This window comes from Narcine bancroftii, chromosome 12, assembly GCF_036971445.1.
Source record: "Narcine bancroftii isolate sNarBan1 chromosome 12, sNarBan1.hap1, whole genome shotgun sequence".
Classification (NCBI taxonomy): Eukaryota; Metazoa; Chordata; class Chondrichthyes; order Torpediniformes; family Narcinidae; genus Narcine; species Narcine bancroftii.
In genome coordinates this window covers 79,582,450-79,589,680 of record NC_091480.1, presented here as the reverse complement: position 1 = coordinate 79,589,680, position 7,231 = coordinate 79,582,450, and positions in this window count along the sequence as shown.

Here is a 7,231-nt window from a genome sequence, read left to right as displayed (position 1 = left end):
GACCTTTCAAAGAGAAGAGGAGGTGATACTGAAGATGGGGAGGTAGTGTGAACAGGTTTGAAAATGAAGGTGCGTTAAAAATATGATGACATGGGGAAGCCACATGATTGACATGAATCATGTCCTCATAGATGGGTCAGTAGTGTAAAGGGTTAAGAGCTTCAAATTCCTGGGTTTCAATGTCTATGGGAATCTGTCCTGGGCCTCCATCTTGATGCCAATACAAAGAAGGCTGCCAGCACCTATACTTTGTGAGGAGTTTGAGAAGATTTGATATGTCAACAAAGACTCTTGCAAATGTCTACAAGTGAACCATGGAGAGAGCCTTTGGACTGGTTGCATCCCTGTCAGGTACAGAGCTGCCAATGTACAGGATAGGAAAAAAAAACACAGAGTTGGTAACTCGGCCAGCACCAGCACGGGTATCAGTCTCAACTCCATCGAGGACATCTACAAGAGGTGATGTCTTCAGAAAGCAGCCTCTATTTTCAAAGTCCCTCACCACCCAGGCTATGTCTTGGTCACACTGCTAACATCAGGAAGGAGGCACAGGAGACAGAGGGACAAACACCCAGCAGCACCAGAACAGCTTCTTCCTCTCTGCCATCAGATGTCTGAATGGACAATGAACTACAGACATACCTCACTTTCTCTTATTTCTGCACTGATTTGTTTGTTTTAAAATGTATAGCAATATTTGCACAGTGATGCTGCTGCAAGACAATGAATTTCATCACATGTTCGTGACAATAAATTCTGATTCTGATGCCAAAGATTTAGCTGCAAAATTATCCTTTCCTTGCTTGGCAAGACCAAAAGGCCAATAGAAGATTCCCCTATGAAAATTCAGACCCGTTCAATTTTACAGGACAGTTTGTGTTAATTGGGCGTCTATTTCGTGATGACTTAGTCCCAGCTCCTTGCTCTCTACTTCCAAAACTGCAGCATTCTTCAGCATGCACCCAAGACAATTGTTGGATGGGCATACAAAATTTACATATACTCATGCATTTCTTTTCCCATTGGTCATCTAACTACTTTTGTATTCAACTCTTTTCACAACAATTGATAATATTGTCAGCTTTCTAAAATTTTTTCACTGTGTACTAGCCTTTGAAATCATGTAATAGGACTTCCCAGGTCTCTGGAGTGCTACAATCTCTTCATTTAAGGCAGGGATATTTCCTTTAGATCAGGGAAGACCTTAAGTGCTGAAATGTATGAAGGACAAGGATAGGATAACTATCAAAGGTAGTCAAAAAGGGTGCTTTTATTTGAAGTAGAAAGTTTAGAAGGGGGATGAGGAACTTTCTGGTCAGGGGCAGTAGGTGTCTGCAACCCATTGAAAAGGTAGAGGCTGAAACCTCAGAATTTTTTATGTATTTAAATGCATATGTAGAGTGATAACTTCCTGGACTATATCTAGCCAATTTAAGTCATGAGACACTAGGTAGGCTTGGAACTGAGAGGGAGCCTGACAAAGGTAAACAAAATTGAGGCACAAGTAGGGAAGGAACTTTTCTCCATGCACTGATGTGTATTGATGTACAAAGATCTTGGGGAGAAAGTCCATAACTCTCTGGAAATTATGGCATGGATAGAATATTGAATTTGCTTTTCTTGCCTTCATAGGCCAAGGCATTTGAGTATGACATGGGATGTCATATTGCAGTGGTACAAAACATTGGGTATGGTCTGTTTTGGGGATATTGTATGGCAACCAAAACCGTGTAATGCAGGAAGGATGTAATAGCAATAGCATGTAATAGAGATTCATTGGTATTTTGTCTGGTGAGGAGGGTTACAGTTATAAGAGGTTGAGTGGATTTAGTTCAATCTTCCTGGAATCTAGGAGGCCAATGGGTGATCTTAGAGGTTTATAAAATTAAGGGCAATAGATCATCAGAATTTTTATCCCAGGGTAGAGGGGTCTGGAATGAGAGTTTACAGATTGAAGGTGCGGGGAGAAATGTAAAGGAAATCGGAGGGTTAAGATTTCAGTGGTGAATACCTGGAACAAGCTTCCAGAGGAGATAATGGAAGCAGTTAAATGTTCAAAGGGTACTTGGACTGGAACCTGGATAATAAAGGCATAGAAGGATATGGGCCCACTGCAGGCAAATGGGATTAGTAAAGATGGGCATCATGGATCAAAAAATTCAATTTGAACTTGATGATTCTGGTCTCACATAGATTTAGGTGAGGAGCAAGAGGCTTAGAAAAAATCTTGTGATTTATTTCCTCTTCAAAAACTACATGACCTGATTGTGTGGAGGAGACAGGGAGACAGATAGATACTCATGTATCTGGATGAACACTCAAATCATTAAGGCAGTCAGCTACAGACCAAGGAGTAAATCTGCAGACACTGTGATTGGAGTAAAAACACAAAATTGCTGGAGGAACTCAATATCCATGGGAGGTAAAGCCATATAACCAAAATGTTGGGCTTGAGCCCTTTGTCGAAGCTACAGACCAAGCAGGGTCAGTATAGATAGTTTCTTGATGGTTGGCATAAATATGATGGGCTATAGGGCCTGCATCTGTGTTCTGTCTCCCTTTAGTGAGGCACTGTACACGAGTAAGGAATTCAGTAAGGTATGGGTTGTAATCTCTCAAAAAAGCCTTGGATTGTAAAATCCCAAAAGATTGGAAAACAGTTAATGTGATACCAAATTTAAAGTGGCAAGGTGAAAATGGATACCACAGGCCAATCAATTTAACAATGTTGTTGAAAATATTTGATATCAATCTGTTATCTAACAATTTAGAAACTCCTATGATTCAACAATCAGCTCTGGTTCTTGTGCTCCCTTTTAACATGGACTTTAAAAAAAAATTTGTTCTTAGTCCCGCATTGTAACTTCACTTGATAGCATCTAATTTTTAAGCTTGCATGGATCACCTCAGAATATTCTTCATATACCTCGGTGAACCAGAGGATATCCCTCTAATTTGATATAATTGATAGCGAGGATATTTCAAGCCATGTGTTCACAGATTGTGGTGGAACATAATATCCTCTCTATTGTTCCCAATTTTAACTGCTGGATCAAATCTGCAATAAGCAACATTAGAAGTTGGCAAGGTGAAAAATGGGATTGTCTAGCTAGGACATTGTAGAAATCACCCCATCACTCTTTTCGAGTACAAATGCAGCTGAGGTTTCGTCATGTTGAAATATTGCTGGTAGAATTGGAAAGCTACTTGGTCGCTGAATGCTCTGGAACATTTGACCATGCATGAATTGGCTGGCTCAATAATTAGAGCTATCAATTGAACATGAGCGCTGAACATTAAAGCTGTCCACCTGTCTGTATATTTCTACCTTCAGTTCTTCTTTGGATTAGCATCTAACAGGGAAGAATAACAACTCCTCAGTTGGCTGATAACACTGGACAATGAAGATTTTACACCTTTGGGTGTATTTTATGGATTTTGGGCTGCTGCTAATCTTGAAACCTTAAAAAATTCTATCTTGTACAACTTTTTAGATAAAATTAATTTTTGTGATTTCCTGTCATATTTTAAGTCTGCTTCAAGCATACAAAGCCATAAAGTGAAAAATGTCATTGAGAATTCATTTTCTGCCTTCACACTTGGACGTCTTCCCTGCTGATCTTGGTGCAGTCAGCGATGAACATGGTGAAAGGTTCCACCAGGACATTGCGACCATGGAAAAGCGGGATCAGGGCAACTGGAATCCATCAATGCTGGTTGACTATTGTTGGATACTGACTCAAGAGGCATCAGATGCTGAGTACAAATGAAAATCAGTGGCAAAACATTTTTAGGTCAGTTTAATTAACACGAGGTGTCAGCGTCGTGATGCAATTAAACAGGCTAAATTCAATAAAGGTTAATTTCATGTTTATCCAACTTCCTACATGATATAGTAAACATAAAATTACCTTTGTGTTCAGCTTGAAGCTATCTATCTATCATAATCCCCACTTTTTAAAGAAAGCAAAGCATTTGAAAAAATTGTTGTTCAATGTAATTTTAGTGTTAATGGAACATAGTAAGAAATTTTTAGCAAGAAATTTATCTTCCTTCATTTGATCATTTGTGCTTCCCAGGGTCTAACATTAATGTATGTTTCTAGTCCAATCCATACAACTATATATCAATGCAGCCACCTTGTTATCTCACCATTGGTTGCATAATTCAAATTCTGGAATCGTGTAGACAAATGCTTCAGTTAAGAGCTGAAAGATGAGTCAGAGGGTATTGGGCTTTTCTTCTTGCCAATCCCTCTCCAATAAGGATACAAGTCTCTGATAATTCTACCTCAATCAACAAAGACAATTGAGATGCATGTTTTATGATTCACATGCATCTGAGAATCTCCTGAAACTGGCTTGGCTTCTAAAATTTATACTCTATTTACCAGTAGCATCAGTTTAATAAATTAACCAAATAGATTATAGGACAATTGTTACGAACCCAGAGGACCCCAAAACCCAGCAGCAATAGACATTCACCAAGACAAATGGTTACTTAAACAAAAGTTGTTTTAATTATCTTTAAACATGAAAACGGAATCACTCTTTAACTTAACTAACCTAACTTAACCTCCTTCTAATTCTAAGCGCATGTGATGTAATGTGTGTGTAAGTTCAGAAAAGTGATTTGGTTCACATTCAATCTCAGTTCTCATTCCTCCAAGTTCACTCTTTGCAGGCAATTCTTAGACTTTGCACAGAATTTAACATTTATAAAGTTCACCAGGCTTTGGTGCTTGAAAGGTAAATGGTTACCGCTCAGGAAGGTTCTTGTCAGTTTTCAGAGAGAGATTTGTTGTTCCAGGATATCCACAACTGATTCCTTTTTAATCAGCCACTTCAGTGTCTTGTTGGTAAAACTTGCCGCCTTCAGGGTTCTCCAGATGATAACCTCTTTCTTTCAGGTCACCACAGAGTGCCTTCTTATTTCTCCTCTTTCAAGTGAAACATTAGACAGCCAGTCCTCTCCTGTTGCATGAACCACAAGGGCTTTGACCAGGCCATCTTCCAAATGGGGCTTTCCATAAGATTGTCAGCTTGACCTGTTCCAGTCCCAGCTGCTTCTGCTGGCTGTAATAATACTGTAGAAGTGATCTGTGTGTGTGTGTGTGTGTGTGTGTGTGTGTGTGTGTGTGTGTCTTTCTCTCTCTCTCTCTCTCTCACACACACACACACACACACACACACACACACACACACACACACACACACACACACACACACACACACACACACACACAGAGAGAGAAAAAAAGCTTGTTTGACTCTCACTGCTTGCCAAACCACATGATCTTCCTCGAACAGCTCCAGGCAGAAGCGACTCCAACAAACTCTTTCATCTGTTGCCTTTTTGTAAACAACAATCCATTAGTGAAGTCTCTTGGGCACTCTCCAAAGCACTTACAAAGACTGTTGGCCCCAACATATCTAGCATAGGGCAGAGCTCCAGTATTTTAAATAAGATCTGTTTTAAAGTGTTTGTATGTGACCCTGACATGCAAGGAGACGCACAAAACTGTGGGATCTGCTCTCCTATTCAATGTAACTTGTTTTGTTCTTTTCTACCATTAAAAGCACATCCCCTAAAAATCCTAACCCTTTGGGGTCCTTTGGATTCCGTCGTCTAATCATCTCAGACTGAAACAATAATCTTGATGGCTGCAATATCTTGGAACAGCGCGATCTGGGCTCTGTCCACCATTGGTTGACAGCACATTTCCGATGTGGATAAGCAAGTTAGAGGCTGCTTTGAAATTTTGCAAAAATTCCGCGGGATTTTGAATGAAAAATTTATCTCCACAAACATATCTATATACTGTTACACAATATTATAGATTCATTGTTTGGCAAGCAAATAATAATGGTTGTTGTCAATGTGCCATGCATTAATTTACATCCAAGAATTGCCATTCCTGTAAATTTTAATATTTTACAATATAAATAGAAAATGATAAATTCGTCATACTTGGATTTCCTGTTACCTTCTTTGCCTGATCTAATTTAATAGAACGTATTTCTGAGCGCGATTTTATGTGATGAGTCTGTTCACTTACCCGACAAATTTCGAACCTAGTTGATATCCAATATCTAGGGAATATCTCGTTCATCTGTTTAACGCCAGTGTTAAAATTCTCTTTCAACTTAGATTAAACGTGCAAGATATAATTGTATAGAAGAGCATTCTGAAATATTCGTTGGTGCGACGTCTTGAATTTCCATGTAAAAAATATTAACGGGGCGGAACGGTTAGAATATCTGTTAGCTCAACGCTGTTACAGCGCTAACGTTCGAATCCCACACTCTCCGTAAGGAGTTTGTACGTTCTCCCCGTGCCTGCGTGGGTTTTCCCGGGGGCTCTGGTTTCCTCCCTCCCTTCAAAATGTACCGGGTGTGCCGGTTAATGGGGCTCGAGGGCCGAAATTGCCTCTTGTTGTATGTCTAAATTTTTTTAAAAAGGAAGATATAAAATAAATCCTGCACCTTCAATATTTTCCGGCTTATGAACGATTACATTGAGTTTAAGTTAGAACATATTTCAAATGGAAAAGAAAAACGTTACTCTCCATTCGCCTTTTTTCGGTCTATAAAGGAGAGAGCGAATTACTTTGTTATTCAGAATTTGAATGAGTTGTTCATTCAAAATCCCGCGGAATTTTTTGCAAAATTTTAAAGCAGCTTCTAACTTGCTTATCCATATCGGAAATGTGCTGTCGACCAATGGTGGACAGAGCTCAGATCGCTCTGTTCCAAGATATTGCAGCCATCAAGATTATTGTTTCAGTCTGAGATGATTAGGCGACGGAATCCAAAGGACTCCAAAGGGTTAGGATTTTTAGGGGATGTGCTTTTAATGGTAGAAAAGAACAAAACAAGTTACATTGAATAGGAGTTTTGTGCGTCTCCTTGCATGTCAGGGTCACATGAAAGGAGGGGAGAAATTTGAATTATTTTTTTGAATTATACGTGGCGGTCTTTATTCCTGGAATGGGAGGTTCAAAAGGGACAGCGAATTCTCTCACCAGGACAGAATTACTATTACAGCATTGTATAAGTGCGTTTTGTCCAGCCAGAACCTGCGCTGCAGATATCTAATGAATATCTAATTGTTTGGTCAGCGTGCTCCAAGGAGCAATAGTCCAGGGACTGAAATGCTAACGGCAAGTATCAAGAATGATCCCAAAACTATCCTATTTAACTTCTGCGTTAAAAAGAGCGACAGTGCTTCT